This window comes from Acomys minous (genome assembly GCF_964271855.1).
Source record: "Acomys minous genome assembly, chromosome: 18".
Classification (NCBI taxonomy): domain Eukaryota; kingdom Metazoa; phylum Chordata; class Mammalia; order Rodentia; family Muridae; genus Acomys; species Acomys minous.
In genome coordinates, this window is record NC_140501.1 from 2,554,484 (window position 1) to 2,563,112 (window position 8,629).

Genomic DNA, 8,629 nt, shown 5'->3' on the forward strand with positions numbered 1-8,629 from the left:
GCAATGTCCATACCATTATGATTTTCCATTTATAGGAGCTTAGAGCCCAGAGAGAAAGGTTTTGAGGTCACCTTTGTGAAGTGGAGAAACAGGTTGAAACCGGCTGAGGCAGAACCCGTGCCCTCAGACAGAGAACTCTATTGCCCCCTAGTGGGGTCACTGGTCCAGCTTTGCCTCACCCGTACATGGGGACATCCCCAGTCTCCACCCTCTCCCTCTTCCCCTCCCCCCCCCCCCCAGAAGTAATTTCCTGGTCATTATCTACTCCTCTTGCTTTACCCTTTCTCCCTGGTGTGCGTGGCTGTGCTACAAGGGTCTGGTTTTCTCTGCAAACCTAGTGAGCTGTCCAGGACTGCGGCCTCCCAGGAGCATCTCTGGTGGCCTTGCTGAGTTCCAGCAGCAGCCTGGTGTGCTGGTTACATCCCTGATGGGTGGAAGTCATTTCCTACCTCTCTCTGCAGCAGAGTTCCTTAGAGAGGTTTTCTACCCTGGATACATTTGGCGTAAACATCTCTCAAAGTTTCCCCTTGATCTGACCCTTTGCCAGATAGATTGGATGGTTGGCTTGCCTCGATGTCGGCTTTTGTTTCTGTTGATGTTTAATCTTATGCCTGGTTCTCAGGAAAACATCTTGTTTGACAGGAGTGAGGTTCATAGACAGATGCTCCCAGAAAAACCTGTTGTTTTTAATTACCATTACTATTATTACAGCAGTATAACCTGCTAGCAATCAAGACACAAACACCTGTTATATTTTAAAACAGCCTTAGGGGCTGGAGAGATGGCTCAGAGGTTAAGAGCACTGGCTACTCTTCCAAAGGTCATGAGTTCAATTTCCAGCAACCACACGGTGGTTCACAACCATCTATAATGAGATCTGGCCTGCAGGCAGAACATTGTATACATAATAAATAAATAAATCTTTTTAAAAATAGCCTTAGTTAACCTGGGGCAGGGCAGATATTAATCCTCTAAACTGCTTCCCACATTGTGGCAGCCATGGGATCCCTGCCCCAATCCCATGCCACCTGTTTCTAATAACTTCTATCAAGCTGCCTCCCATCCATAATCCCAAATACTTGCTAATGTTTTTCATCTGAGCCAAATCTCCATCCACGCCAGCCATGGGCTTCTCCTCCATGGCAGCACAACCTTCTTTTCCTCTCTTCTCCTCAGAACTCTCCTCTTCCCAAGATTCTCTGTCTTTCCCAGCCCAGGAACCTTAGTCACACCTATCTCATTTGCCCTGCCCAGGTGATGACTTTTTTACTAATTAGCATCAAAACACATCAGACCAACCCCCAAGAAAAACCATGTGTGTTCTGCCCATATGCCCCCGCTGTCTTTCCTGTATGTAGCCTGAGCTCGGCCTATGTGCAGATCATGTGCCCCCCCTGTCTTCCCTGTATGTAGCCTGAGCTTGGCCTATGTGCAGATCATGTGCCCCGCTGTCTTTCCTGTATGTAGCCTGAGCTCGGCCTATGTGCAGATCATGTGCCCCGCTGTCTTTCCTGTATGTAGCCTGAGCTCGGCCTATGTGCAGATCATGTGCCCCGCTGTCTTTCCTGTATGTAGCCTGAGCTCGGCCTATGTGCAGATCATGTGCCCCTGCTGTCTTCCCTGTATGTAGCCTGAGCTCGGCCTATGTGCAGATCATGTGCCCCTGCTGTCTTCCCTGTATGTAGCCTGAACTCGGCCTATGTGCAGATCATGTGCCCCGCTGTCTTCCCTGTATGTAGCCTGAGCTTGGCCTATGTGCAGATCATGTGCCCCGCTGTCTTCCCTGTATGTAGCCTGAGCTCGGCCTATGTGCAGATCATGTGCCCCGCTGTCTTTCCTGTATGTATCATGAGCTCGGCCTATCTGTGGCTCCTTTATGTTGGGGTCTGCTGTGTGTTTGGAGCAATCAAATGTGTCATGTTGTGGCAGGTACAGTGACAAGGTGCTAACTCTTGAGCACTCTGTCCCAGGGTCCTCACCTTTGTGATGGCAGATTGACAGACATGTTGTCGTGGGACGCTGAGAAGTTTACAGATAACAGCAGCCCTCCGGGGCCCCAGGCAACAAGGGACATTAGTATCAGTGGTCCCCACAACTCTTCCTCCCTTCACCCAGACATCAGCAGTGATTTTTGTGTCATATGAATCTCACAAAAGGCCTGAAGCAGACAGAGATGTACGTTCATCTTGAAGCCAGCATTCACCACTATGCATCGTAAGAAGAGGTGGTAAGTTTTGTGTGATTTTGTTTGTTTGTATTTAACAGCCAGATGGGCACTCTCCATGGATTACATCTGAAAATCAGAGCCCTATAAACCATAAGAAGAAAAGAGGCCGCCAGAGCCAGGTTCACGTCTGTTCAGGCAGGGGTCTTTCTTTAGTGACACACTTTGAGAGCGAGCAGCACATCTCGGTCAGCCACTCGAACTGCGTGACCTCAGCAAGCATCCCTCTCTACCCGACCAGCTGCGTGTGGCTCCTACAGCAAGCATACTTTCACTGAGCGTGTCAGTCACACGTCCCTCTGAAAGGTCTCCAGCCCTGAGCACCACACTCTCCACAAACTGCTGTTGATTCTGCTTGTCGACCCCGCGGGGAGCCAGCCGAGCAGAGGCAGCAGAGTTCTACCTGGCTGTGTGAGCAACACAGCCAGTAAGTGGTGGTTTGGTTACAACCAAGCCGTACAACCAAGCCTGTGTCCTCCGATGGTATGTCAGACATCCTCACTCTTGGCCCCGAAGCACACGGAGACGTCAGTGCTGCAGAGAGAGAGAGAAGAGATAAAGTAGGCAGCTAATTTTTGGCACCTTGACATAAACTAGTGTCACCTGGGAGGGGATGCCCTTAACTGAGGACACGTGTCCATCAGGGTGGCCTATAGGCATGTCTGTATGTCATTGAAAAGTACTATTATTTTATGTATTTGAGGGTTCTGCTTGAGTGTTTGATGTGTACTATTTGCATGCTTGGTGCCCACAGAGATCAGAAGTGGGTGTTGGAGCCCCTAAAACTCCAGTTATGGACAGCTTGAGCCACCATGAGGGTGCTGGGATTTGAGCCTAGCTCCTCCGCGAGAATAAGTTTTCTCAAACGCTGAGTCTCCCCAGCGCCTGTGTGTCATTTTCTTGATTGCGGATGGATGTGGGAGGGCCCAGGCCCTTGTGGGCGGTGCCGCCTCTAGGCAAGCTATCCCAGTTAAGAGCTGCAGTTGAGGGAAATAAAAGAACACAGAGGGTCCTAAAAACCTACAAGAAGAACATTGTGATGGGTAGATCGGGGCCCAGGGGGTCTGCTCAAGCCATTGCACTAACAAAGGACAATACAATAGTAAACATCGAACCCCTACTCTGATCTACCCAATGGACAGCACATTCTCCACAGTTATGTGGAGAGTGGGGACTGACTCTGACATGAACTCTGGTGCCCCATATTTGACCACCTCCCCTTGGTGGGAAGGCCTGATGGCACTTAAAGAAAGAATAAGCAGGCTACCAAGACGAGACTTGATATCCTATGACCATATAGTGGGGGAGGAGGTCCCCCTCGGTCATAGACCTAGGAGAGGGGAATAGGGTGAAAGCGGGAGGAATGGGAGGATACAAGTGATGGGATAACAATTGAGTTGTAATCTGAATAAATTAATTTAAAAAAGAGAAAAAAAAAAGAGAGAGCTGCAGTTGAATGCAAGCCTGGGGTAAGCCAGTAATTAGGCAGTGCCTCTCCACGGATCCTGCTCCCTCTGTCCTTGCTCAAACTCCTGCCCTGCCCTTCTCTCGGTGACCTGGACATGTGAGCCAAATAAAGCCTTTCCTCCCCACCTTGCTTTTGGCCCACAGTCTTTTATCACAGCCACAGTAAGCAAACTAGTCCAGCAGCCTTGAACTCTGACCCTCCTGCCTCTCGCTCTTGAGTCCTGGCATTACAGGCATGCGCACCACACCTAGTTTCTGGGAGTTGAACCTAGGGCTTCATGCCTGACAGGCTAAGACTCTAGAAAACTGAACTACAGCCACAGCTCCCTTCCTTGCTCGCTTGCTTTTATTTCTTTAACTTTTACAAAATTATCACAAACTAAACATACAACCTGCCGTATTAACTGTCTTACTGCGCCTATGCCCCCTCCCATCCCCCGCTCCTGTCCCTGCTCCCCTTTGCTCCTCTGAGTGTGCAGTCCTATGATGTTAATTCATCCATGATATTAGGCAACGGTCTCCCGTGTCTCTAAAATGTTTTGTCCCATATGAAACTCTTACCTCCCCTCCCCCACCCATGCTCAGCTCACCCTGACCTACTTTCTATCTCTAAAATTTTACATATTCTACAAACCTCATAGCCAGAGACTAACATAGTATTTGTTCTTTCATGCCTGACTTCTTTCACTTAAAGTTTTTGTTTTTTTCAGGAGACAGGGTTTCTCTGTGTAGCCCTGCCTGTCCTGGAACTCACTCTGTAGACCAGGCTGGCCTTGAACTCAGCATGATCTGCTTGTCTCTGCCCCCTCCCCCCAAGTACTGGGATTAAAGGGGTGTGCCACCGCCACCTGGCTTGGTTCATCCACGTTGTAGCATGTATCCAATTTTGTTTCTTTTTCAAGGCACACACACACACACACACACACACACACACACCCGCATTGTCTTTACCTACGGACACCTGGACTCTTTGTTCTCTTTGCTGTTACCAATAGCTGCTTAATCTATTACGTAAGACCCTGCATAACACTTTTTCTTTCCACCTGTTGGCATCAGAGCTTGAAACTATGAGGCCATGTGATACACGCTGTGTTCCCAGCACTGGGAGGCTGAGCCTCTGCTACGCAGTGAGGCTGAGGACAGCCTGGGGTATGTGAGCTCCTTTCTATGGTTTAAGGGTGGGGTTAGTGCAGAGACTGTCCCAGCAGGGCCCTTGTTGAAGGTGAGAGGAGGAGCATCTGTCGCCTGCTGGGAAAGGCCGGTTGGCCTGATTGGCTTGCTAGGGAGGCTGGAACAGGCATCAGTTTGGCTGTTTGAGCGATGAATGTTTGTTATTTGCATTGTGCAAATCTGAGGCCAAAGTGGGGTGTCTCTCTTTGGCTTGTGCATGGCCACTCTTTCATTGTGTTGTCACATGATCCCCCTCCTGTCCTAGGAAACCAGTCATACTGGGCCAGGAGTCCCTCTAAGGATCTCGGTCAATCTTAGTTACCACCTTTAAGGACGCTGTCTTTTAAAACAGCCATATTCTTAAGGACCAAGACTTCAGGCAAGACACATTAACCCTTCAACAGCAGGACACGCACATTTGCCCCAAACCGGTAGTGACAGCATCACAAGTGAGGAGAGATGCATAAATATCTTCTTGCCTCTGTAAATAGTGACTCCAAAGAGGGCAGAGCTTGCCAGCAAAGGAAAATCAGTTTTTCTAGGGGCCTCTTGATTTTGCCTTCTTCATTAAGCAGTTAATTGCAGAATTCCCTACATTTTTTCCTTTAGACAACAAAGAGTGAAAAAAAAACCCGCTGTATAATTTTAGGAGCAATTAACCTGAATTCTCACAGAAGTGCATCTGCACTGCTGCCCACAGCTCAGCACGGTGGCCAGAGTAGGTGTCCTGTTTGGATATCTGCATCCACACCTTTCTCCCGGGCTGGGGGACAACATCACCACTCTCACCCCTGCCTTTATTATCTCTCTACTTCAAAAAAGTACTAGAGGGCACTTTCACGAGATACAACTAGATGCACACTGAGGTAAGAAACAGCCTCTTCCCTCCCTGGAAACAGCTGTGGCAGACTCCTCACAGATTCCTCCCTGTGGTGCAGGCAGAAAACAGTACTTCTGATCCTGCGATATGAAAATAAAGGGGGAAAAAAGAAAGAAAGAAAGAAAGCTCACAGATCTCCGCACTTGGAATCCCCATTTAGAATAAAGGAAAGAAACTGAGGTGTTGAGAATGAAACTTCTCGTAGATTGGTTTCCACCTAGGATGCAGGAACAGGTTCAGTCTCTCTGTTGATTAAAGAGTTAAGCCGGGCGGTGGTGGCTCACGCCTGTAATCCCAGCACTCGGGAGGCAGAGGCAGGCAGATCGCTGTGAGTTCGAGGCCAGCCTGGTCTACAAAGCAAGTCTAGAACAGCAAAGGCTACACAGAGAAACCCAGTCTTAGGGGGAAAAAAACCGAGTTAAAAGGCAGGAAAGCATTGGCGTAAGTCTTAGGGAGTCCCAGCAGAGGCACCGTATGACACCTGGAAATCAGCGCAGAAAGAGGTAATACATTGGTTATTGATTTAATAGATGAGGCTCTTACTTCCAAACTTATTTTAGAATTGGATATTACACATGAAAACAAGACTTAGTCTACCAATATTTTATTTTAAATGTTATGTGGAAGATAATTTGGTTTTTTCCCCTATGTGTGTTGGTTTGAATGAGAGCGGCCCCTGGAGCCTCATGCGTTTGAGTACTTGGTCCCCGGTTGGTGCAACTGTTTGGGAAGGATTAGGAGGCATGCTTGTTGGAAGAGGTGTGCTATGCCCAGGGGGTTCTCGGCTTCTTGCTTGTGGCTCCAGACATGAGCTCCTACCTGTTTCTGCTACCATGGACTCTAACTCTCCAAAGCTGTAAGCCCAAGTAAATGCTTTCTTTTATAAGTTTCCTTGGTCATAGTATGTTATCACAGCTATAGAGAAGAAACAAATAAAACATAGATATGACATATTCGTTTCTCGAATACTAATTTTATTCTTTGTATCTGTAGTTTATACCAGCATGTCTTTATTTAACTGGGAACAAGGGAGAGCCACAAGAAGTGCCCAAAGAGGTACCCCGGAATGTTCCAGGATTTTGTGAGTACCCCCTAAGGAGGTGGGACAGCATTCTTTGCCTGACCATCCCACCCTGAGGACCCATAGCTTCCTGCTCGAGCCTCCACAGCCATGCTGGTTTAGCCAAGCCCTGGCCTCCGCCACCATGAGGGCCAGAGCTCCTGCTCCAAAGTTCTCTCCCTTCCTTAGTCCAAAATTTGAGGACTTGTTGTGGTTGCCAAAATTACTATAGCTTCCACCACCTCCAAAATTGCTTCCATAGTTACTAAATCCATTATAGCCATCCCCGCTGCCACCAAAGCCACCACCACCATGGCTGCCACCAAAGCCACCACCACCATGGCTGCCACCAAAGCCACTGCCACCACGCCTGCCACCAAAGCCACCACCACTATGGCTGCCACCAAAGCTACCGCCACAATGGTTACCACCGAAGCCACCATGATCACTGAAGTTTCCTCCTCGACCAAAATTGTCATTGGCACCAAAACTGTCTCTACAACCACCACCAAAGTTTCCAGAGCCACTCCGACCCCTTTGGCTGGATGAGGAGGCACTAGCCGTCTCTTGCTTTGACAGGACTTTTCTTACTTCACAGTTGTGGCCATTCACAGAGTCACGGTCATCAGAGGTGACAAAAGCAAAGCCCCTCTTCTTACCACTGCCCCTGTCAGTCATGGTTTCAATCACTTCAGTTTTGCCACACTGCTCAAAGTAGCCCTGTAGGTGATGTTCTTCAGCGTCTTCCTTAACACCACCAACAAAACTCTTCTTCACAGTTAACCGGGCTCTGAGAATCTTCTCTTGACACAGCTCTCTCGGGTTCCACAACTCTTCCATCCACCTTGTGTGCTCTTGTATTCGTGTGGCATCCACTTCCTCCACAGTGGTGTATGTGGCAAGCCCAAAGCCCCTGGATCTCTCGGAGTCTAGCCAGTGAGTGTCCCCCATTGCTCAAAACGGCTCCTCTGGCTATCATTGGTGTTTCAAAGCTCAGCCCCCAATAAAGAGCTTCTGCAGTCTTAGAGATGCTGACAGGGCCATGGGAGCCTTCAGCGATGCCTCGTCGGCCACGCCAACCAGCAGAAAGACGCTTCTGTGTTATAAGGTTACCAGGACACACAGAGAGTCTTCCTACACAGGTCACATAATTAAAGTGACATTTCCCTTCCTCAGCTACGTTAAGCAGGTGGAATAAACAAAACTTCTTACAACACAGCTGACTCCTGCAGACGTCTCCCTTACCCTTCTCCCTCTCTTCCGGGCCTACACCAACAGACCGCTGGTGCCAATCAAACTGTTACCGGCCTAGCGCATGCGTGCTTTAGCCCCCCCCCCTCCCCTTTCTTACTGCAACGTAAAGGAAAAAACCAAGCTCCTGCATAGACACACCCACCTCCTGCCAAGGTTCTGATTACTTCACAGGCCTATCTCCACAAGGAAGAGGAAACGACTACAACCCAGGCAGAGATGAGAGATGGCGCTCCCTGGACCTGCCCGGACCGCGAGAGCAGCCGTTGTCCAGACACGCTTGACCAGGAGGAGATCACATCCTCACACCGATGGTCCTTGGTCCCTCCAGTGACAGATGGCCTCGCTTGCCACGGTTGTGCTCCAAAACAGAAGAGCACTAAATTTAGTGGCTGCCAAACACGAGGGGGTGGGAGTGGGTGGGGACGAGGACTTGCCTAGTATTGGGAAAAGAATGTTGTGTCTATGCAAGTGAATCAAATCTTGTTTGAGATCAATGTTAATACTCTCAAAAAAAACTCTGTATAGACCTGCTACTGAGATTTAAATGCACTAACAATTAAGTTGGTTCAGTAAT

At 48.9% G+C, this 8,629-nt stretch overlaps 1 pseudogene across 1 annotated transcript; it reads right to left on the reverse strand.

The window, feature by feature from the left end:
- Nucleotides 1-6,739: 6,739 nt before the first annotated feature.
- Nucleotides 6,740-7,938, reverse strand: LOC311589088 (heterogeneous nuclear ribonucleoprotein A1-like 2; annotated as a pseudogene). Its single transcript has one exon. The product of its transcript is annotated as a heterogeneous nuclear ribonucleoprotein A1-like 2 (transcript).
- Between the last annotated feature and the right edge of the window lie 691 nt (nt 7,939-8,629).